We start from the raw sequence: 25,480 nt of genomic DNA, 5'->3' as shown, positions 1-25,480 counted from the left end.
GTTTATTCATAATAACCCCTATTGGAAACCCAAATGTCCATCAAAAGATGAATAGACAGCCCTGGCTGGTATAGCTCAGTGGATTGGGTGCAGGCTTGTAAAGCAAAGGGTCGTGGTTTGATTCCCAGTCAGGGCACATGCCTGGATTGCAGGCCAGGTCCCCAGTGGGGGACACATGAGAGGCAACCACACATTGATGTTTTTCTCCCACTCTTTCTCCTTCCCTTCCCCTCTCTCTAAAAATAAATAAATAAAATATTTTAAAAAAGATGAATGGATAAATTTTGCAATATACGTACAATGAAATACAACTCAGCAATGAAAAATAATGAACTACTGATACAGGAAGCAACATGGATGAATCTCAAGGACATTCTAAGCAAAAGTGACCAGACACAAAAAACGTATATATTGCATGATTTCTGTATAAAAGAGACATCTAATCTACAGGTATGGGAAAATGTAGATTTATAGTTGTGAGTATGTGAAACACAGAGTTTATTCTTGTATCATTAAAATCATAATCTGCATGCCTTTTTTCATATGAATAACTGTAAACCTACTTTTACCCACCCTGGTACCATGATGAAGAAAAGGAGATCAGTGTAACCTGAAGCCAGCAGTGGGGGTGAACAAGATTAACTACAAAGGGGCAGTGGACACTTTCTGTGATAATAGAAGTGGCCTATATTTTTATTGCAAGCTTATAAAGGGTACGATTTGTAAATATGTAAATTATATCTCAATAAGTTGATTTTGAAAATAGCGTAAATGGAAAACTCTTCCAAACCTCAAAATTTAAAGTTATTTATGCTTAGCAAGTATAAGCATGAAGTATGTTATGTAAGTTTTGTACCAAGATGCAGTCCTTACAATCAGAAAACTACTGTCTTGAAAAATCACACAGGCATATATGCATGCTGGAAAGGATTGGGTTTGATGCTATATGGAACTAGTATACAGGGTCCAGCAGAAGTAAGGCCTGCTTGAGTATGGTTGGTATTGTAATAATATGGCTGTAATAATTTATCGTTTTAACTTGAACATTTTACCTAAAATGTCATACTTTGAGTATGCTTGAGTGTGATGTTGTTGTGTTAAAGAATTACATGCTTATGATTTTGTAATAAAAATGGGTGTTGTTTGTGGCAGATCCTGTATACAGGTTACCAGGCTCTTTTAAATAGTGTCTACCATGTTTGAAGAATGGTAAAATGAGTAAAAGCTAAAGGCTTCATTAGGCTGGAAAGAAGACCAATGCATATAACTAGGTTGGTCAGAAATGAGATCAGATCAAGGACAAGAAATGTACTCTATAAGACCATGAACCCTGGCCTGTCACTGTCATCTTGTGGGGTGCCTTGCAAATAGACAGGCCAATCAATCTGGAGGTGACTTGATTTTGTCTAAGAAGTAATACAATAACTAAGAAAAAACATAGAAAATGTTAAAGAACAAGAGGGACTTCAGATTCTTTGGCCAAACTGCAAGGAATCTCTTGCTATCCCTATCAGAATGGAAGCTCTATCATTCTCCTTTAAGTGTTTGGTAAAAAGTTATACTAAGGTTTTAATAAATGCTGATGTGGAATATTTTATTCACCTACATAGCTTTAGAAATTTAAAGATGAGGGAAATATATAATTGAGTATCTCTCATATATAACTTCAGGATAAGATTCAGAGTACAGTTACACTGAAGTGGGAAGTATCCCGAAATTACTTTTTTATAGAGAGGAATCTAATAATATCACAATTTTTAGGGACTGATGAGATGTAAAAAAAGAATGTAGAGTATCGTGGTCATTTATGGGTGTCACACTTGAAGGATATTGACAAACTGGTAAATGATGGAAGGCCAATGGCCAGAATGGTAATATATTCTGGAAACCATCTCAGAAAAAAAGACTAGAATGGAAACCTAGAGGTGTAAAGATGTGTGGGGACATGGTAGCTGTTGGCAAATATCTGAAAGTCTATACCTATGGGAGAGGAGATGTATTTTGCATTACAGACTTTCTGTTATTTACTCACATAAAATATATATGTATGTATGTATGAGGTCTGTCCAGAAGGTATCTAGCCATGGAATATGCAAAATAGAGATATTCATTGAAGAAGATACAAAATACAAGAAACATTGTACACAGGACAATGATGTCTAAGTCCCCTTCAAAGTAGGTACCTTGGGACCTCACACAGTTCTCCCAATTGCCATCAGCTGCCCCACTGTATTTTCCTGAATCTTATGGATGGTCTGAAATCTTTTCCCTTTCCAAGGTGATTTTAGTTTTGGGAAAAGCCAGAAGCTGCAGGGCATCAAAACTGGGCTGTAGAAGGGCTGAGTCACCTGGGTGATTTGATGTTTTGACAAAATACTCTTCATGAGATGTGATGCATGAGTGGGTGCATTGTTGTGATGAAGCTGCCAATTACCAGTTGCAGCCTTCTAAATCATCCAAATAGTTTTTGTGGAGGAATGTTCAAGCTTAACCCAAAATTTGATGCAGATTTGTTGCTCTACTCACTCAGTTCTTTTGAATCGGAGGGGCACACAGTACCTATGCTTACTCAATGGTGTCTACTGCCCCTACTGACTAATACAGTAAAGTTGTCATTGTTCATGTATGCACATTCCAGTCCATTTTCCTTGGCTGCCAGGTTATATGGATATCATGCAAACCATTCTTGATATATTAATAGTGGCTGGACTTTTTCCAGACACACCTTTATACATACACATATGTGTGTGTGATTTTTAAAAACAAAAACCAAATCCCATCAATGATATTGCATTTTTACTTTACATTATAGTGTTAGCATCCTTCCATGTCAAGTAATATATGTCTGTGTCATCATTCTTAATGGGTGTAGATCCCCATGGAATGAACATACTGTAATTTATTTGACCCAATGTTTCTCAAAAGATATTCTACATAATGGCAATCCAATAAAATGACCCTCAAAAAAGAGAACTTAGATTAAAGTTTTAAAATGATCCATACCATATTCCCTTTCTTGGGTTTTCACAATGTTAAAGAAACAAGTCTAATTGAGTTTTCCAAATTTAGTTGACCATATATTGTCTGTGGCCCCCCTTATTTAATTTTTCAGGACACTTATTTACATTTTATGAAATGCTCTGAGAAATGCTGATCCTTTAGTGTTAGAGACTAGGTTTTTTTTTCCCCCACAAAACTTGCATTTTAGCCATTTTTAAGTTTACAGTTCAGTGGCATTAATTATATTCACAATATTATGCAACCATTCCCACTATCTATTTCTAAGACCTTTTCATCATCCCAAATAGAAACTCTCTAACTTCCCCTCTTTCCTCCCACCAGCCCCTAGAAACTTGTAATTTACTTTCTGTTTCTATACATTTGTCTATTCTAAATATCTCATATTACTGGAGCCTTGTGGTATTTGTCCTTTTGTGTCTGACTTATTTCACTTAGCATATGTTTTCAAGGTTCATCCATATTGTATCATGTTACAGAATTTCATTACTTTTATAGCTAAATAATATTCCATTATATGGCTATACCACATTTTTATCTTCTCGCTTGGTGATAGACATTAGATGCAGCAAGGAACATTGACACACCATTATCTGTTTGAGTCCTTGTTTTCAAGAGTAGAAGTGTTAGATCACATTATAAATCTGTTTAATATTTTGAGGAACTTCCAAACTGTTTTCCAGTCACTGCACCATTTTACATTCCAACCAGCAATGTACAAGGGTGTTAATTTCTCTATATCCTCACCAACACTTGTTATTTTTAATCTTTCTGATTACAGCCATGCTAGTGGGTGTAAGGTGGTATCTCTCTGGTTTTGATTTTCATTTCTGTAAAGACTAATAATGTTGAACATCTTTTCATGTACTTATTTAGGCATTTGTATATCTTCTTTGGAGAAATGTCTATTCACAAAGTCTTTTGCCTACATTTTAATTGAATTGTTTGTCTTTTGGTTGGTGAATTATAAGAGTTCTTTATATATTCTGGATTAAACCATTATCAAATATGATTTACAAATATTTTCTATCATTTTATATGTTGTCCTTTCACTCTCTTGTTTGTGCATCTTTTGGTGCACAGAAGTTGTTAATTTTGATAAAGTCTAATTTATCAATTTTTCCTTTTGTTGCTCATGCTTTTGGTGCTATATCTAAGAATCTATTGCTAAATCAAAGATCATAAAAATCTACCCCTGTATTTTCCTAAGAGTTTAGTGATTTAAGCTCTTAATATTTAGGTCATTGATCTATTTTGAGTTAATTTTTAAAAAATATTTTATTTATTTATCTTTAGAGGGGAAGGGAAAGAAAGAGGGAGAGAAACATCAATGTATGGTTGCCTTTTGTGGGTCCCCTGCTGGGAACTGGCCTGCAGGAAACTGGTCTGCAACCCAGGCATGTGCCCTGACTGGGAATTGAACCGCGATTGTTTGGTTCGCAGGCCTGCGCTCAATCCACTGAGCTACACCAGCCAGGGCTATTTTGAATTAATTTTTATAAGGAGTGAGGCTGGAGACCAAGTTTATTATTTGCATGTGGATATTCAGTTGTCCCAGCATTTGTTCAAAACATTAGGGTTTTCACAATTATAAATAACATTATAGTAAACATCCTTTTCTACCTGATCCATATTTTTCACTAAGAAAAATTCCTCGAAGCACTGCTATATCAAAAATGTGCACATTTTGAAGGCTTTTGATATAAACCACCACACTTCCTTCAGAAAGGACATTAGGAATCCACCACAGTGAATTCAAATACCACTTTTTTGACAGCCTTGCATATCAGAAAAACTTTTTAAGTTTCTGCTAACCCATGTGACATCGGAATGTATTCCAAATCAAGCTTAAGGGAATTTTAGTGAACTTTCCTCAACAGCCCCAACATTCTAGCCTCTGCACCTTCCTTTCCAAAGACCTCACGTTTATGAAAAGATTATCCAAGAATAGGACTCAATGTAAAACACTGCAGAGTTTAATATAAGTTTAGCTAAGGAAGCAATCTAAACACTTCTTCTCAGAAGAGAGACTAGAAATGCAAATTAGAATTAGGTTTCTCTGTTAGATAATGTAATTTCAAAGTATATTCTTCCTCAGCACAAAATCACAAACCAGCTCTTTGAAACTTTCAAATGTGTCCTTTTTTATTTTGTGTTCAGTGGGGAATTACCAAGCACAAGAGCTATTCCAAGAAATCAACTGAAGCCAGTGTTTTTGTTATAGCCACTTGCTAATTACTGAAGAAAAAGACAAAGAAAAAGAAAAAGAAAAAGCTATTTTGCTGATACTCTGTTTTTCAGTACTAGTCAGGTATTTCCAAATGCGTATTGGGACAGAGTTTTAATAGTTCATGTAGCTTTTGGTCCTCTCTCATTCACTTCTCTGAAACAAACATACCAAGTATGTCTTTATTTCATTTTGTCTCAAGCTGTAGTTACAGTAAAAGAAAAATTTTATGGTTAGTCATTTGTCAGTGGGAAGTTGTTATTAATATGGAAATCCTGAGAGGATCATTTATCCACACTAAACAAGAAACCAGGGGGAAATTAGCTTTCCACATTTCATCATAAAGCATGCATAATTCATAGAAGGGAGGAAACAATTGATGAGGCTGAACAAAATGAGTTTCTTGTTGCCAGAAAGAACAAATGTATTAGGTATAAAGCTCTCTAATTTCATAAATATTTTCTTAAACGCTTCTGAAGTTTAATGCCACCATGACTTTCACTGTCAAGCTAGCAAAGATTAAGGCAGATGTTTTTTACAGAATCAAAATTTTAAGAGACAGAAGGGAGGTTATAAATACCTGGTCCAACTGTACTTTTACAGGTTGGGAATCTGAAGCCCAGAGAGGTGATGTGACCTGCCCAAAGTCATACAGAGCTAATGACAGAGCTGGAGCTATGAGTCCGGTCTTCTGACTCCTGTACTCACTATTAGTATAATGTAGCTTGGCCACTCCCCTAAAAGGTTGACATGAAAAATTATGTTCTCAATTTACTTTGCTGTCAGTAATACACAGAGATCTCCAATTTTATACATCTATGTTATTGTTCAATGTATAAGACTCAGTTAATAACTGTATTAATTTAATGCATTTCTTGTGAGAGACCTTGGTCATTAAGTGTGCTACTGTTAAGAAAGTTCAGCAAGTTTCTGAGCCTCCAGACCCCATACCACTTGCTAAGTGGTAAATCAGGAGGCAAAGAAACATGGCCCAAATGAAAGAACATATCAAAACTCCTGAAAAAGAACTAAACAAAATGGAGATGAGAAATCTATCAGACAGAGTTCAAAACACTGTTTGTAAGGATGCTCAAGAAACTTACTGAGGACCTCAACGGCATAAAATATCCAGTCAGAAATGAAGGATACACTAATTGAAAAAAGGAACAATTTACAGGAAAACAATAGAGTGAATAAAGCTGAGAATGAAATCAATGATTTGGAACATAAGGAAGCAAAAAATAACCAATCAGAAAAACAAGAAGAAAAAAGAATCCAAAAAAATGAAGATAGTATAAGCAGCCTCTGGACAACTTCAAGCATTCCAATATTTGCATCATAGGAGTGACAAAGAAGAACAGAAAGTGTAAGAAATTAGAAATCTATTTGAAAAAATAGACTTCCGGCCAAGATGGAGCCATAGGTGGAAATACTGCACCTCCTCACACGATCAAATTTAAGGACAACAAAGATTAGAAACAAAAAACAACCAAAACACACAGAAAATTGAACTGTACCAAAGTCCAAAACAACGAACCATTCATCTAGACTGGTAAGAGGGGTGGAGTTGGCAGCCAGCAGAGAGGGGTCCCAGCAGGAAAAGGCAGTGGTTAGTGGACCAGGTGGGCACATGACAAAAAACCAGTAAGGCTCACAATGTGGTTGGCTGACAAAGGACACACATTCACGTGCAGATAAACCAGGCAGGTTTAAAAACAGTCAGTGAGACAGACCACACAACCTGGCACCCCAGCAACAGAAAATAAAGCCTAAAAGCACTGAATGGAAAAACTTTTGGGGGTTGAGGTGCTAGGAGAGGCTCCCAGCCTCACAGGAGAGTTTGTTGGAGAGACCCACAGGGTCCTAGAATGTATACAAGCCCACACACCTGGAAACCAGCACTAGAAGGGCCCAAATTTGCTTGTGGGAAGCGGCAGAGGGGACCTAAATCCAAGAGAGAGCAGAGCAAGTGCCATTGCTCCCTCTCTGACCCCACCCCCACATATAGCATCACAACCTAGCAATTGGGTAGACCCGCCCTGGTGAACACATAAGCCTCCACCCCTCATATGTAACAGGCGCAAACAGACCAAAACATTATGGCTCAAACAGAAGAACAGCTCAAAGCCCCAGACCCAATACTTATAAGCAACAAAGAGATAGCCAACCTATCAGATGCTATCAGTTCAAAACACTGGTGATCAGGACGCTCACAGAACTGGTTGATTTTAGTCACAAATTAGAAGAACAAATGAAGGCTACATGAAGGGAAATGAAGGAAAATACACAGGGAACCAATAGTGATGGAAAGGAAACTGGTACTAAAATCAATGGAGTGGACTAGAAGGAAGAAAAAAATGACCAAACAGAAAAATATGAAGAAACAAGAATTCAAAAAAAAAAATGAGGAGAGACTTAGGAACCTCCAGGCCATCTTTAAACATTCCAACATCTGAATTGTAGGGGTACCAGAAGGGGAAGAGGAACAGAAACAAGTGGAAAACTTATTTGAACAAATAATAAAGGAGAATTTCCCCAATCTGGCAGCGGCAATAGACTGCCAAGAAGTCCAGGAAGTTCAGAGAGTCCCAAAGAAGTTGGACCCAGGAAGAAACACACCAAAGCACATCATCATTACATTTGCCAAGATTAAAATGAAGGAGAGAATCCTAGAAGCAGCAAGAGATAAGGGGACAGTCACCTACAAAGGAGTTCCCATCAAACTGTCAGCGGATTTCTCAAAAGAGACTTTACAGGCAAGAAGGGCTGGAAAGAAGTATTCCAAGTCATGAAATCCAAAGACCTATATTCAAGATTGCTCTATCCAGGAAAGCTCTCATTTAGAATGGAAGAGCAGATACAGTGCTTCTCAGATAAGGTCAAGTTCAAGGAGTTCATCACCAAGCCCTTATTGTATGAAATGTTAAAGGGACTTATCTAAGAAAAAGAAGATAAAAGATACAAACAGTGAAAGGACAGCAAATTCACAGTTATTGACAACCACACCAAAAACAAAAGCAAACTAAGAGGACAGCTAGATCAAGAGTGGAGCCATAGAAATGGAGATCACATGGAAGGTTAGCAACAGGGGAGTGGGAGGAGGAGAAGGGGGGAGAAGGTACAGAGAATAAGTAGCATAGGCAGTAGGTAGAAAATAGACAGGGGAGGGCAAGAATGTTATGGGAAATGTAGAAGCTCAAGAACTTATGACACATGGACATGGACTAAAGGGGGGGATTGGGGGGAAGGGTGTGCAGGGTGGAGGGGAATGAAGGGGGGAATGGGACAACTGTAATGGCATAATCAATAAAATATATTTAAAAATAATAATAAAAGAAAACTTCTCTAATTTAGTGAAGGAAATAGACATACAAGTTCAGGAAGTACAGACAGTCCCAAACAAGATGGATGCCAAGAGGACCACTCCAAGGCACATCATAATTAAAATGCCAAAGGTTAGACATAAAGAGAGAATCTTAAAAGAAGCAAGAAAAAGAGTTACCTACAGCTGAGTTCCCATAAGACTGTCAGTGGATTTGTCTAAGGAAACTGTGCAGGTTAGAAGGGATTGGGAAGAAATATTCAAAGTCATAAAAGCACGGACTTAAAGCCAAGATTGCTCTATCCAGCAAAACTATCAATAGAAGGGTAGATAAAGAGCTTTCCAGACAAGAAAAAACTGAAGGACTTCATTATCACCAAACCATTACTATATGAGATGTTAAAGGGAATTATTTAAGAACAGAAGATCAAAACTATGAACAGTAAGATGGCAATAAATAGATACCTGTCTGTGGGGGCAACTTCTCTGCGAGTCCCCCTGGTGCCATGGACATGCGTGAATGAATAAATATGGCCAAGACAGGATGATATCTGTTTGGGGAGGAAGAATGGGCTGTGGCCAGTTTCTCAGGGGAGACAAAGGCCAGCAGTGGTCAGTTCCTCCGAGGAGAAAAAGGCCCCAAGCGCCCTCTTCCATAGCCTTTTATTGGGTTGTAATACACAGGAATACCGGGCAGCAAGGATCAAACAGTAGATAACAATTCAAAGATATCTGAGGACTTCAGACTCTGAGTCAACATCGGCCAGGAAGAGAGTTGCAGAAACTTTGGGAGACATACTCATTTCCTCTCAGAGCCTTATCACATGAATGAAAGCACTCTCAGCAGAGCAGATTCCACAGGTTTATCAGGAAGTCTTTGTGCTGCCAAATTTTCCCCCAGGACATGCTCTAGCAAGGCAAGGAGCTGCACCTCTCCCCAACAGGTATTCAGGCTTAAGGGAATTAGAGCCAGGAAGTACTTCTCCCAGAGAACATGGGGACTGGGGCTTTGTCAAAGCCAGGGGGTGAGAGCCCATTGCTCTTTGTTGCAGCCCCCCGAGTCCTTCCATGAAGGCCTCCCAAGTGATTGAGTCTGGCTTAGGTTGCCCCCTGCTGTGAGGGGTCTTACCCGTCATTGACTTCCGACCAAGCTTTGGGGGCAGGGAGAGGAACTGAGGCAGCATTTGCTACCAGAGACAGGCTTTGTCTCCTGCGGCTGGCATGCCAAAGGTCGTCTCTCACCCTTAGCCACAAGGGATAGAGATACAATTCCTAAAATCAGGCAGAGCAGTCTACTACCCCTGTCAACAATTGAACCTAAAACATAAACTAAGCAAACAAGATCAGAAACAGAATCATGGATATGGAGAGCATTGTGATGGTTACCAAATGGGAGGCAGGTGAGGGAATGGGTGAAGAGGTGAGGGGATTCAGAAGTACAAATTAGTAGTAACTGAATAGCCATAGGGATGTAAAGTACAGTATAGGAAAGGGAGTAGCCAAAGAACTTATATGCATGCCCTTGAACATGAACAATGGTGGGGGCATTGCCTGAGGGATTGGTTGGTGCTGGGTGGAGGGGAACAAAGGGGAAAAATCAGGACAACTGTAATGGAAAAATCAATAAAATTTAATTAAAAAGAACCATATTTTGAGATATCATGGTATTTAAAGGAAACAACGTGACCTTTTTTTCATATTGTTCTCTGGCCTTTTCTAAATGCATAGTTTCAACTATTTGACAGTGAAATGTACTTTATACGATCTATTTTTCAAGTGCAACTTTTAAAATTTAAAATAGTTAAAAACATTTCAGGCAAATTGTAATTTGTTTTCTTCATAGATATCCAATGTACGATACATACATTTTCATCATTGATATTTATACATAGTTGCTTCTAGTTGAATTTTAAAAATTCATTTTGGAGATGAGATTAAAAATATCCTGTAGTGAGAGTACTAATAATTCGAGCATCAGGGACAAAGATTAATGAAGAATTAGAATCTTAACTCATGAGCTTGTAATAACTCATTTCATTTGCTTGAATTCTGAAGAGCCCATAAAACAGGCTACCTACATACAAATTCTATTCCTACTCTCCCTTTTTAATGTAAGAGCTTTTCTAACAGAGTTATCCAACAATAGAATGAACTGTCATGTGAGGGAGTTGGTTCATTATTACAAGATTTAAAACTAAGGCTAAAAGATAATCTGTCTGCAGTTCTTAAAAGGATTCTTGCATTGAGAGGTAGATTAAAAGACTTCTTAAATTCAAAGATTCTGTGATTCCAATATTGTCTTTCTCTCCAGCTTTTATAGCACAAACAAAACAGAAATAGACTCATGGATACAGAGAACAAACTGATGTTTGCCAGATAGGGGGCTAGGTGGAAAAGGTGAAGGGATTAAGGAGTAAAAATTGTTCGGTACACAATAGTCATGACCACATAAAGTACAGCATAGGGAATATAGTCAATAATATAGTAATAACTATGGTGTCAGGGAATTTATCCAGGGAATCCCTTTGGAAATTATATAAATGTCTAACCACTATGCTGTACACTGGGAACTAATATAATATTGAATGTCAGCTGAATAAAAAAATAAAAAAATAAATTTTCTTAAAAAAGAAGGCCACATGAAAAGACAGAGACACAGGGAGAATTCCATGTGATGATGAAGACAGAAATTGGAGCGATGGGTCTGCAAAGCAAGGATTTCCAGCAACCACCAAAAGCTAGGACAGACACATCAACAAGTTCTCTCTCAGAGCCTTTAGTCTCTGCTGATACCTTGCTCTTTTAGTTTTAGCCTTCAGAACTCTGAGATAATCTGTTTCTATTGTTTTAGGCTACTGGTTTGTGGTACTTTTTTATGGAATCCACAGGAAGCTAATATCAAGAACTTACATGACAATTCCTTGGTATGTTTAGGATGACAAAAGATGTCTTACCATAATTTTGAAAAGTCAACCACAAAATATCATATAAAAGTTACATTTGCTTTGGTCCAAACATCATTAAATGGAAAATAATTTAAGAAATAGATCCTGCATATTCAAAAGGCAACAAAATGGAAAATCCTTGATTCTGAGCGTATTATAGTGAGTGGTGGCATCCTAAGGTACAAGTAAAATTAACTGAATAAAGTGAAAAAATTTGTCAGAGTTGGAAAAAGTATATTGAGATAGTCAGGATTACCAGGCTTTATTGATTCATGCTCCTCATACATCTGAGTAGTAGTTTCACCCCCATTGTTCACTTTCTCCATCCTTAATCTTGTTACCTGAACATTCCACAAAACTTTTTTTGTTAAAATGTCAATAATGCATGAGGACTTTTTGTTTCTCAATGATCAACATTTCAGCAAAAAACATCACTGTAAGCACATCTAATTCCATGAGGGTCTTGTTATAAGTCTACAGTTGGCCCACTAAAGGTTTGACAAGTAAAGATGCTGAGTAAAAAAGGCAATATTAATAGTTCACTTGTTCTTAGCCAAGTAGAATCCTGTCCCAGTTTCAGACCATAGTGATTCTGGTCATCTGATAAATATTCAGTTTAACTTTTTCACAAGTGAATAGAATTATTCCTTGCATATATATCCATTCTAATCAATTTATTTCATCAGGGCCATTGTCAAAACATTCTCTCTTTTAAAAAGATTTTATTTATTTTTGGAGAGGAGAAGGGAGGGAGAAAGAGAGGGAGAGAAATATCAATGTGTACTTGCATCTTGTGCACCCCCTACTGGGGACCTAGACTGCAACCCCCGGCCTGTGCCCTGACTGGGAATTGAACCAGTGACTCTTTTGGTTCACAGGCTTCCACTCAATTCACTGAGCCACACTAGCCAGGGTTCAAAAAAATTCTAGATGCCACAGTTTTTTTCCCATGTGGGGAATATCTACATCAAATTTTCATGATTATGACTATTTGAAATGACAAAGAAATACTTTTATAAATATTTTAGATAACTATTCTTATTAGTGAGAAAATATAAACAAATGATAAACTTCATTTCATGAAGATATGTTTCTATTTTTCAAAATGCTAAAACTACCCTCAATTACTTAAAGCACTTTAGATTCAAATTTTTAACATGATTTTTCTTATTTAAAAAAACCCTCACACTTTCAAATAGAAAATTAGGGTTTCAACAAATTTTTTTTAATATTAAATTTTATTTAGTTACTTTTCAAGTACATTTTTTTATCTATTTCTCCCTTCCCACCCCACCCCCCCACCCGGTCTCCCCCCTCCCTCCCATTCCTCCCCCCCAGTCCTCATCTCTGTGTCTTTCATACAAATATTTATAGCCCTTAGGGAACAAGTGGAAACACATAATTCTTCCAGAAAAGCCCTAACATATTAAGTTTGTATTTAATCAAGTCAAAAGGTAATTCATAGAAATTTAAAAGAACACAGTTTATCAATGTTGTGTTTTTCCCACATAAATGCAATGCAAAATTAACCAGGGATAATCAGGTTAAGTACAAACTGAGTAAAGCTTCAATTACATACTATTTTCTTCCTATTCAATTACCTTTCATTCATCTTGCTTCTCAACAAATTAAATATCCAAGGATCCATATGTAAAATAAGCAATCCTTGGATCTGTATGCTATAAGTAGCTTAGTTTTAAAAACTTCCTGTAATAGGTGATTTTTCCTTACTAAGTAGAAACTAATGATTACTGAAAATATTAAAAACTAACACAGGAATTCAGTATATAACCTTAAAAATAATTTTACCTGTTGGTTAACAGAACAATTATATTCCATCAGAACTTATAATTTTATTTCTTTATTCACGTAAATAAATAGAGCTCTCAATTGTTTTATTGAAAAAGTCAAGGTGCAACATGTTTCTATATATTATCAGCTTGAAGATATGTAATTGTATCTTTAATATAGTTCATATTTTAAAAACATCTTTGAAAATATTACATTATTTTCTTTTACCAGACATATTTTCTTCCTATTCTCATTTTGGACATTTGAGTTCAGAATATGTTCCAAAATATTCCAGTGGATTTACTTGTACTTTTTATTTTCTTAGTTTACATATTGAAATGCTTATCATCTTTCATCAATCTGTTTTTTAAAATATTTTATTTATTTATTTTTAGAGAGAGGGGAAGGGAAGGAGAAAGAGTGGGAGAGAAATGTCAATGTCTGGATGCCTTTCATGTGTCCCCCACTGGGGACCTGACCTGCACCCCAGGCATGTGCCCTGACTGGGAATTGAACCAGTGACCCTTTGCTTCACAGGCCTGTGCTCAATCCACTGAGCTACAGCAGCCAGGGCTCATCAATCTGTCTTTAATCTTTAATTTAAACTGATTGTGTCAAAATTGGCATTTGTATGATGATTTATGGGTAAAAGGCATTTCTTACAAATTGTGTTATCATCAATCATCTTTATAAAATCAGACATACATTTTGTAAATAAAAGGATTGGTATATGCACAATAAAAATAAAACATTACATTATTTTAAGGGTATACACAGGAATTAGACATTCAAGTTCTCAAAATAAAAAAACTCTTAGGAAAACAGATAAATAGGAAATTGTCTAAGTTATACCATACAATTCTGTTATTGCTCCAACTGTGTGTGTGTGTGTGTGTGTGTGTGTGATAGAGAGAGAAAGAGAGAGATGAAATACATGAGTGAAAGAGTGCCCATGTGTGTTTCTCCACTGGTGAAAAAATCTGGGGATGGGCAAATTACATAGTTGAAAGTTCATCTATTATAATAAATGGAGAACCAGAATCAGAAGGTCACATAGGAGAGTTTGTGACATTGCTGATATTAGCCAGTGAATTACAAGGAGATCTTATACTGCTGTTGTTTCCATCAAGAGCATCCAAACAGATAATGGACTAGGAGAAGAAAATGTTACATTTGTAAGTAACAGAATGATAACAGAATACAAGAGATCTCTGTGCACTCTGGTTTTTTTTTTTTTACAAATGAATGCAAGATATATGAATAAAAGAACTGGCACTAAACAAGAACAGTTTCACAACAGCAGGAAAAAGCCCAACAGCAACCAAATTTTAAAGATAGAGAATCTTAAAAGCAGCAAGACCAAAGCAGTTAGTTGCCTACAGGTTATCCCCCATAAGATTGTCAGCTGATATCTCAAAAGAAACTGCAGGCTACAAGAGATTGGCAAGAAATATTCAAAGTCATGAAAAGCAGGGACCTACAGGCAAGTGTGTTCTACCCAGCAAAAATATAATTTAGAATTGAATGGAAGATAAAGACCCTCCCAGACAAGGTAAAGCTGAAGGAGTTCATCATCACCAAACCATTATTATATGAAATGTTAAGGGGACCTATTGAAGAATGAGAACGTCAAAACTATGAACATTAAAGTGGCAATGAATACATATCTATCGACAATTGAATCTAAAACACAAACTATCCCTGGCTGCTGTAGCTCAGTGGATTGAGCGCAGGTCTGTGAACCAAAGGGTCGCCAGTTAGATTCCAAGTCAGAGCACAGCCTGGGTTGTGGACCAGGTCCCCAGTAGGAGGCACATAAGAAGAAACCACATACTGATTTTTCTATTCCTTTCTTTTTCCCACCCTTCCTCTCTCTCTCTAAAAATAAATAAATAAGAATCTTTAAAAAACGAAAAAGCACAAACTATGCAAGCAAGAAAAACTGACACAGAATCATGGATACAGAGAGTGTTTTGATGGTTGCCAGGTGGGAGGAGGGTGCGGGAAAATGGGCAAAGAGGCGAGGAGATTACGAAGCACAAATAAGTGGTTACAGAAGAGCCATGGGGTTGTAAAATACAGTATGGGAAATGGAGTAGCCAGAGAATTTATACACATGACCAACCCATGGACACGAACAATGGTGTGGGGATTGCCTGATGGAGTGGGGAGTGCTGGGTGGAGGGGGGCAAGGGGGGAAAATCAGGACAACTGTAATATCATAATTAATAAAATATAATTAAAAGAAAATAATCCTACCAAACAAGGTCCTTTAGAATACCTCCTCCTTCATAGATTTCTATCATAATGTTCATATGGTCCCCAGGTCAGGGTTAGGCACACAGCAGATACTCAATAATTCCAGTTGAATTGTTTTTCTCCAGAGTGACCTACATAGTTCAGGCACCTAAGGAAAAGGCATCTTTAGTGAGGAAATGGCAAGACTATATATCATTCATTAAGTGTTTTCCACTGTGCCAGGAGCCATGCTAAAGGTTTATGTTTATTGGAGTTGTCTTGTTTCACCCACATAACAACCGTGTCAATTAGGTTCTATAGCTATCTTGTTTTATTTACAGAATGAGGAAATTGAGGCACCAAGCATTTAAACAACTAATGCAAGGTCTCACAGCTGATAAGTGGCAGAGCTGCAATGTGACCTCAGACAGTCTGACTCCAAAGACCATGCTCTTTCCACTCAGCCATGTCAGGAGTGTCTGAGATTTTTGCAGCTCTAGATCTTAGTTCCCAAACGAGGAGCTGACATTCAGAGAAAGTAATATGATTTTGGAAGTGTCTGAAAAGTGCCTTCTGTCAATATTCCTTTATCAACCCTCCCAGTTGCTAGCAGATACCTGAAATTCCACTGTTAGAGATTTATCCCGTTGATTTAAGATTTTTATTTCCCAAAACCAAGGTCTAGAAATGAGCATATAAGCTGTTGTAATATTCTTTCTGGAGAGATGCTTTTATTGAACATATAGACAGCCAACATAAGATATAATGATATTCACAGAAGGAAGAAAATATGAGAGCATGAGGGCTTGGGGACTCCATGGAAGGGAAAGGAACAAGTTAGAGGGCTACAACAGACAGATGTCACTACTTTGGAGAGGACCAACCTACATCAAAATGTCACCATTTTGGAGAGAACCAACCTACATCAAATGACAGTCATTGCTCTGCAAACATCCTCACAGATGGCACTGTTTCCAAGAAGGAAAGCATTTGTGTGAGACCCTTTGGAGCTAGGTTCTTCAGGGGAAGTGGTGCTGAAAACTCCGGAGTTGTCTGTTTATCCCGGAATTCCTTGACTTATCTCGGAAATATTACTCAGCACAAATTCCTCTGATTGTCCATGGTGTTACCGAGAGACACTCCCTATCTCTAAAGCAAGAGGAAAGGGGCTAAAAAGCGGGAAGGGGGAAGAGTGGAGCAGCTTGTTTTTCCACCCAGCTGAAGCTGAGTGTCATAGAAAAAGTGTTGTTGCCTTGGCCTGGCTCTGCCCTTGATGGCTATATGATCTTGAGCAAGTCATTCTGGCTGCTGCGCTCATTCCCACTGGACTTTATTTGTCTTCTATATGCTAATGGTTTTAGTATATTCTTATACTAAACCTCCCTGCTCAGAAGGAGCTACTGTCCTCAGTAGGCTGAGGTCCCCACCTGAGCAAACTTACAAAAAATAAGCATCTCCTAATTTTATGCATCTGTCTATGATATAACGAAAGGTCCCTGACTTCAAAACCTATGTTCTATGCTACATTGTGTTTTAAATCAATTGCCAGCACTTCAGAGCTTTGAAACCTGATTAGTATGCCTGAGCCTCAATTTCCTAGTCTATTAAATGGAGATATACTTGTACTTTCCTGTCACATATTAAACATTATGCCTGGCACCTATTAAATGCTTCATATGTGTTATTAACAGTAACTAAATGAACAATGGTCACATTTGATTCCCAAATTTGTTTTCATGTCAATAGAAGATTGGGTCCTTTCTCTATTTTTTTGAGACATTTAAATCAAATGAAAGCCAGGTCAAGTTTTACAAACATGGGTAAAGCCTTTGGCCTTCTCATCTAGACTATAAGCTACCATAGGGGCCTGCCTCTAAGCTTGCAAAGGTACATGTGGTACTTCATAGATGCTGTCTACCACACTGCCAGGGTGGAGCACACAGAGTGGCGTCAGCTGACCAGAGACCCAGTGTGGTCTATTTGGTGGCAATTCTGGGGCATTTAGAAGTACACCCCCTGGCACATACCCATTTTCCTAATCCTTCCCATCTGGTGCCTGAAATACCCACACTGTCTTCTGAGGAGATGCAGTCCAGAAATATCTACCCTATCAGTTCTCAATTTAGTAGTGTAGCCTTCATCCATAGAGGCTTTTGGCCTCCTAGATACTAATATGCAAGTATGCCTATTATGCCCCAGGGTCTTATTAACTAACTTGCAGTTAATTGCTTAGCCGGGCCTGCCAGAGTGGGGTACAGAGTGATGACGTGAACTATAGGGCTGGTTGGACTAGTAGCCAGAAGGCAAGTGGTGCTAAAGGAGTTGGTGGGCTGGGAGCTTGGGGCCAGACCTTCTGACCCAACCTCATTGTAGGCAGCCCTCATATCCCTCCTTCCAGTCTGCCTAAAACGTCAGACAGAAATTATTATTTATTTAATTTTATTTTATTTTTTAACATTTTCATTGTTGTTTAAGTACAGTTTTCTGCCTTTCCTCCCCACCTCCTTCCCCTGTTTCCACTCCCACTTGTTATTGTCCATAAATCCCTTATAATTGTCCCTGTAAACCCTTCACCCTTTCCCCCCATTATCCCCTCTGGTCACTGTCAGCCTGTTCTCAATTTCAATGTCTTTGGCTATACTTTGCTTGCTTGTTTGTTTTGTTGACTAGGTTCCTGTTAAAGGTGAGATCATATGGTATTTGTCTTTCAACACCTGGCTTATTTCACTCAGCATAATACTTTCCAGTTCCATCCATGCTGTTGTAAAGGGTAGGAGCTCCTTCTTTCTTTTTCTTTTTCTTTCTTTCTTTCTTTCTTTCTTTCTTTCTTTCTTTCTTTCTTTCTTTCTTTCTTTCTTTCTTTCTTTCTTTCTTTCTTTCTTTCTTTCTTTCTTTCTTTCTTCTTTCTTTCTTCTGCATAGATTTCCATTGTGTAGATGTACCATTCTTTTTTGATCCATTCATTTACTGATGGGCACCTAGGTTGCTTTCAATACTTAGCTATTGTAAATTGTCTACTATGAACATTGGGGTGCATAGGTTTTTTTGAATTGGTGTTTCAGGGTTTTAGAATATAATCCTAGTAGTGGAATTAGTGGGTCAAAAGATAATTCCATTTTTAGTTTTCCAAGGAAATTCCATACCATTTTCCATAGTGGTTGTACCAGTCTGCAATCCCACCAACAGTGCACTAAAGTTCTCTTTTCTCCACAACCTCTCCAACACTTGTTGTTTGTTGCTTTGTTTATGATGGCCATTCTGACTGGTGTGTAGTGGTATCTCATCGTGGTTTTAATTTGCATTTCTCTGTTGGATAGTGATGTCAAGCATCCTTTAATATGTCTATGGGCCTTCTGTATGTCCTCCTTGGAGAAATGTTTGTTCAGATCCTTTGCCTATTTTTTTAAATTGGGTTGTTTGTCTTCCTGGTGTGGAGTTGTATGAGTTCTTTATATAGTTTGGAGATCAATCCCTTGTCTGAAGGGTCATTTGCAAATATATTTTCCCATACAGTTGGTTCCCTTTTCATTTTTAAAAAAATATTTATTTATCTTTAGAGGGGAAGGAGAGAGGGAGAGAAACATCAATGTATGGTTGCCTCTAGTGCTTCCCCTGCTGGGAAATAGCCTGCAGGGAACTGGCCTGCAACCCAGGCATGTGCCCTGACTGGGAATCGAACCGCGATCCTCTGGTTCGCAGGCCTGTGCTCAATCAACTGAGCTACACCAGCCAGGGCCCTTTTCATTTTTTGATGTTTCTTCAGCCATACAGAATCTATTTGATGAAGTCCCATGTTTTATTCTTTTCTTTATGTCCCTTGCTCTAGGGATATATTGGTGAAAATATTGCCACACGGAATATCTGAGATTTTCCTGCCTATACTCTCCTGTAGGACTTTTATGGTGTCATGACTTATATATAAGTATTTTATCTATCTTGAATTTATTTTTGTGTGTGGTCCAAGTTGGTGGTTGAGTTCAATTTCTTTTCCCATAGTTTTGCTCTTCTTTCCCTTCTTTTCCCTTTCCTTCTCCTTTCCCATCTGAATGATTTTTTTTACAAATATACATTTTAAAAGTTTAATCTCTTTTCTCTATCATTTTCTATCCCTATTATAGTTAAACTTGATACCAAGCCTGCAATTCAGTAGTGGTACCAACAAAAAAGGAATATGATCATAGCTTAGTGAGGCAGCATTTAGAAATGGGATCTAGGATTGTGGGAGTTAAAAATAACACTTCTGCCTTGGCTGGTATGGCTCGGTGGATTGAGTGCTAGCCTTGCAAATCAAAGGGTCACCAGTTTGATTCCCAGGCAGGGCACAGGCCTGGGTTGTGAGCCAAGTCCCCAGTGGGGGGGGGCACATGAGAGGCAAACACATATTGATGTTTCTCCCCCTCTCTTTTTCCCTCCCTTCCCATGTCTCTGAATATAAATAAATAAAATCTTTTTTTAAAGTTGTGTTTTTTTCCATTGTCCTTTTGTTATTGAATAGGTGGTAATTTTCCATGTATTTAACACAAAATAACCCCCATAAAGAAATGAAACACCAAAGAACAATAGCATGTATTTTTAGTGTTGTAAGTGGATCGAATTTGTGTCAACTTATTCATGCAGTATCAACATGTATGTGTGGTGGCAGGCTAGGGCAGGGATTGACATTCAGCAGATTACTTGATAACTGATTTAGTCTATTTTTTCCTTTGTTCATCCCCCACCTTATTTTAGAAAGTATTTAAGGCAGCTAACTTGGAGAATTACACTTATATCATGAAAATCATAATAGTTGACTAAAGGGGAATTAAATTTCTCAATTTACATTTGCATACTACTTTATAGCTTTCAAAATATCTTTACATATAGTTTTGAATAAAATAAAACACATCTTATAACTTATCAAATATATATTTTTATTTTTTCAAATATATTTTAAGTAAACAAATCCTTTAAGGCAAACTTTTGTGTAACATTTGATTTTATACAATATTTTATAAAAATAATTTAAAGTTATACTTACTTCTGCTGGTAGATAAAATACCTTTTCTTTTTAATGATCCAAGGGTACTTGGTTGAGTAGTGTTGGTGGAACTTTGACTTCTTCTAAAATAAAATTATCACAATCATTATAAGAAAAATTTTGAACAAAATCAGCTATGACTCTTTTATTATAACAGATCTAAGGACATAGATTTTAAAAGGAGACTCTATGTAGTACTCTATGTCACATCATTTTGCTGTTTTTCTCTAAATCTGGATAAAAATAGAAATGCCATGGATAGAAAACTATTTTACAATTTGTAAGGACTCATGGTTTTCCTGAGTTGTGGAAGGAAAAGGTAGAAGAACCTGCAGTTCTGGCCTTGACTCGCCTTGAATTAACTGGGAATTATGGGTGAATGAGCAGGTATGGTTGTTTAAATTTTGAGAGTTAGCTCTGATTCTTATCATCAAGTTTGGTTCATAGGAAGACTATTTTCTTTTTATTTTTTAAAGATTTCATTTATTTTTAGAGAGAGTGGAAGGGAGGGAGAAAGAGAGAGAGAAACATCAGAGTATGGTTCCCTCTCGCTCGCCCTCACTGGGGACCTGGGCCACAGCCCAGCATGTACCCTGAATGGGAATCAAACTGTGACCCTTTGGTTCGCAGGCCAGCACTCAATCCACTGAGTCACACCAGCCAGGACAGGAAGACTGTTTTCAAACAGGGTTGATAAATTACTGATTCTTCATATGTTCACATATTCTCACATGTTCTCAGTGAGTTGATTCTTTTCAATACACAAAATGACAAACCAAAACAATGACATTTTAATTTAGCTACAAAGATATATATATATCCTTTAGCTAATTACAACTAATTGTAGTTCACCTGAGCCGAGTTAGGTGTACATACGCATATACTATCTAGTTTTAACTAAACTAAGTTTCACAAAATTGACAACTGCCTTAAAAATTCCTAGAAAAACAAGCCTTGGTGAGAAGATTAGTTATACAAGTCTAAGCAAATAATAGGGAAATTACAAAGGTAAAACTTGTGCTACTCCTAGCACAGCACATCATCTGCTACAATACTATGGAAACACAATGCTGAGCTAATCTACTCTGTCATGGAGCTGGCTAAAACAATTTTAAATCATGAAGTCTATTGGAAATATGAAATCACATTCATTCTTAATAATAACCTATAGATAATAAAATAAAATGTAAATTTTTCTTTAAAAATTTTTATTTTTAATTCACCCTTTTATATTTCTATTTTGCATATATTCTATGATTCATATTACATACTAGCACAGTAGTATATGTTTCTACTGTAAATACAGTATACTTATATTGGAGTCATGTGCTCGAATATTTTTTTGCTGATGTGATCAAAAGAGTTTAAATATTATTACCTACAGTATAGACAATAAATGTTGTGGGTAGTCTGTAACAGAAGAATGGTGTGAGTTGTGTGGGATGTATTTGACCTAGGTCTTAAAGATGTTTAAAATCTGGATGAGCAAAGGATGGAGGAGATAGTATTTCAAGCAGAAGGAACCATATGAACAAGTTTAGAGGAGAGAAAATATATGGCAGGTATGAGGGTAGTGAATAGCTCGACTGAAACAGAATTTGTACTATGAAGTAATGAGAGATAAAACTGGAGAGGTAAGATAGGGCCAGATTTATAGGATTTTAAATAATAGCACAGTTGTTATAAACAGGGGCTTTGGCCCTGGTTGGTGTGGCTCGGTTGGTGGGAGTGTTGTCCCATAGACCAAAAGGTCATGGGTTAAATTCCTGATCAGGGAACATACTCAGGTTTTGGTTTTGACCCCTAGTCAGAGCACTTACGACAAGACAATCAATTGAAATTTTTTTCTCACATTAATGTTTCTTTCTTTCTCCCTTCCTCTCTCTCTGTGTAAAATGTAAAAATGTCTTTGGGTGAAGATGAAAGAAAGAAAGAGAAGAAGGAAGGAAGGAAGGAAGGAAGGAAGGAAGGAAGGAAGGAAGGAAGGAAGGAAGGAAATAAATAAATAAATAAATAAATAAATATGTGCTCTGCAGCCAAACAGAACTAAGTCAAATCTCAGTTCTGTAACTCATTACCTGTGCAACCTTAGGCAAGTAACTTAACCTGAGCCTCATTTTCCTCATCCATATGAAGATTATGGTAATATAGGACAATGAGATGGTTGCAGAGTATTCATCATAGTGTCTGGTAATCTATTACCATATTTTGCCATGTATAATGTGCATTTTTTTGCCCAATTTTTTAGGGAAAAATAAAGATGCACATTATACATGGATAGTACTAATTCTGTATCTATATGTTTTAATTATTTTATTTATGCATTTAAAGTATAACTCTAGAAAGCAATAATGATATCCATAAGCAAACTAATACCCTGGGATATAATAATCAGTTTTGTTTCCAAATATAAGTAAAGACAAATTGAATTAAAAAATTTAAATTAAAGATTTTTTTCCCTGAGAGCTTGGGCCAAAAATAAGGGTGCAGGTTATACATAGGGGTGCACTATACACAGCAAAATACAGTAAGTAATGCTCAATGTAACCCAGTTATTCTTATTCTTATTCAATAGGAAGTCATTTTAACTTTTTGCACAGAAGAGAAAGAAGTGAAAATGGTGTTTTAGGAAAGTTATCTTGGTGCTTCTTATGGAAGTCATATTAAACTGGCAGAGATAGAAAATCCATTAGAAGATTATTAGAGTAATCTGGACCCAAGGGACAAAAGGAAGTAGCAGTAGGAACAGAGAAGATGTTCCCATGGAAGAATTAATAGGATTAGATGCCTAATTAGGTATAGTAGAAAAATAAGGAAGAAGTGAAATGAACCTAGAGCTTTGAGTCTTAAAACTGTATGACTGTGATTATTTTCATGCCATTACAAAAAATGAGGGAAATCAGGAAAAATACTTGATGACTTTTTTAAAAAATTAATTTATTGGGGTAACATCAGTTAAATAACATTGCATTGATATGTTTCAGGTATACAGTTCTATAATACAACATCTGTGTATTGCATTGTGTGCTCACCTCTCAAAGTCTAGCCTCCTTCTGTCATCATATATTGACCCCCTTCACCCTCTTAATCCTCTCTGTATCCCCTTCCCCTCTGGTAACCACCATACTGTTGTCTGTGTCTATGAGTTCATTTGTTTGTTTGTTTTGTGTGTTCATTGTTTCTCTCTATTTTATATCACACATATGTGTGAAATAATATGGTTCTTGTCCTTTTCTATCTGACATTTTAGATAGAATGATATTAAGATCCATCTGTATTGTTGCAAATGGCAACATTTCATACCTTTTATGGCTGAGTAGTATCCACTGAATAATGTACTACATCTTCATCCAATCATCTGTCAAAGGGCATTTAGATTGTTTCCATATCTTCACTATTGTGAATAATGCCCCAATAAACATAGGGTTACAGATAGCTTTATGAATAAGTGTTTTCAAACTTTTTGGGTAAACACCCAGAAGAGGGCTTGCGTCAATATGATAGCTCTATTTTTCATTTCTTTTTTTTATTCAATTATTTTTCAAGTACAGTTTTCTGTCTTTTACTTCCATCCCAGCCCACCCCCCATGCTCCCCACCTCCCTCCCATTTCCACCCCCCTTAGCTGTTGTCCATGTGTCCTTTATACTAGTTCCTGTAAATCCTTCCCCTTTCCCCCCTGAAATTCCTTCCCCTCTCCCCTCTGGTCGCTGTCCCTTTGTTCTCTATTTCAGTGTCTTTGGTTGTATTTTGCTTGTTTGTTTGTTTGTTTTGTTGTTTAGCTGCCTGTTAAAGGTGAGATCATATGGTATTTGCCTTTCAACACCTGGCTTATTTCACTCAGCATAATGCTATTTTTAATTTCTTGAGGAATCTCCAATCAGTCTTTTAAAACAATGGAATAATAGTAAGTCTTTTCATCAAAATGTATTTATTAGTATAGTTCTTCCGTTTAATATTTTTTAAAGATTTTATTTATTTATCTTTAGAGGGGAAGGGAAGGAGAGGGGGAGAGAAATATCAATATATGGTTGCCTCTTGTGTGTCTCCTGCTGAGAAATGGCCTGCAACCCAGGCATATGCCCTGACTGGGAATCGAACCGCAGTTGTTTGGTTCGCAGGCCTGCACTCAATCCACTGAGCTACACCAGCCAGGGAGTTCTTCCGTTTAATATTTATGTAGATGTTCTTTTCTAGTGAGAAGCTCTAAGCACCTTGTAATTTATTCAATCAACAAGTAAAGGACAAATTTTCCCAGAACTAGGATAGAATTTTGCTTTGTGTTCCTCCAATTGAGTGTTGGAAGATTAGCTAACATCATCTATTTGTGAGTTGTTAGTAAAAGTGGGTTAAACTCTTTTATCATTTATACTTTGCTTATTTCCAAAATGCATATGAGATGGTTTATAATGAAATAAGGTTGTTAAAATAAGGATAAAAGGTCAAGAGCCATATTACTGTCAAGGGCAAAGAGTACTATATGCCAGAAACCTAGCTTAAGGAGAGTTGCTGCACTAGAGCACAAAAACTTAGCTTTTGACTTTTTAGTATCCAAGGTAAAAATGGAAACAGTCAGCAGAGTTCTCAATAAATGCTTGTTGAGAGAATGAAGCCATCTATAAATTAAGATCAAATTAAAATTATTTTTTAAAGCTAGATTATTCCCTTAAAGAACTTTTCTTCATAAAAGAGATTAGGTACTTAGTAGGTTCCAAGGAAAACTCAAAAACATATAACAGAACTCTAATATTATTGCTTTACTAGACTAGAAAATGGTAGCAAAGTCCAAAAGACAGACTAATTATGAAACCTGGACAGCAGAAGAAAAAGCTCATGTTATCTAACAGATGATACCTGAATTGTCCATATCATGCCCTGTACTCCAACTCATATAATCTATTTTAAATGGTATCACCTCACAAA

General features: G+C 36.9%; 1 pseudogene; it reads right to left on the bottom strand.

Moving 5' to 3' along the window:
• Positions 1–14,321: 14,321 nt before the first annotated feature.
• LOC128626925 (PABIR family member 1-like) overlaps positions 14,322–25,480 on the bottom strand; it is a 32,056-nt pseudogene continuing 20,897 nt past the window's right edge.

This window comes from Artibeus jamaicensis, unplaced genomic scaffold, assembly GCF_021234435.1.
Source record: "Artibeus jamaicensis isolate MK-2021 breed Jamaican fruit bat unplaced genomic scaffold, CSHL_Jam_final contig_240, whole genome shotgun sequence".
Taxonomy (NCBI): Eukaryota; Metazoa; Chordata; class Mammalia; order Chiroptera; family Phyllostomidae; genus Artibeus; species Artibeus jamaicensis.
Note: the sequence above shows the minus strand (reverse complement) of the source record. Positions and strands in the feature narration are given on the sequence as shown.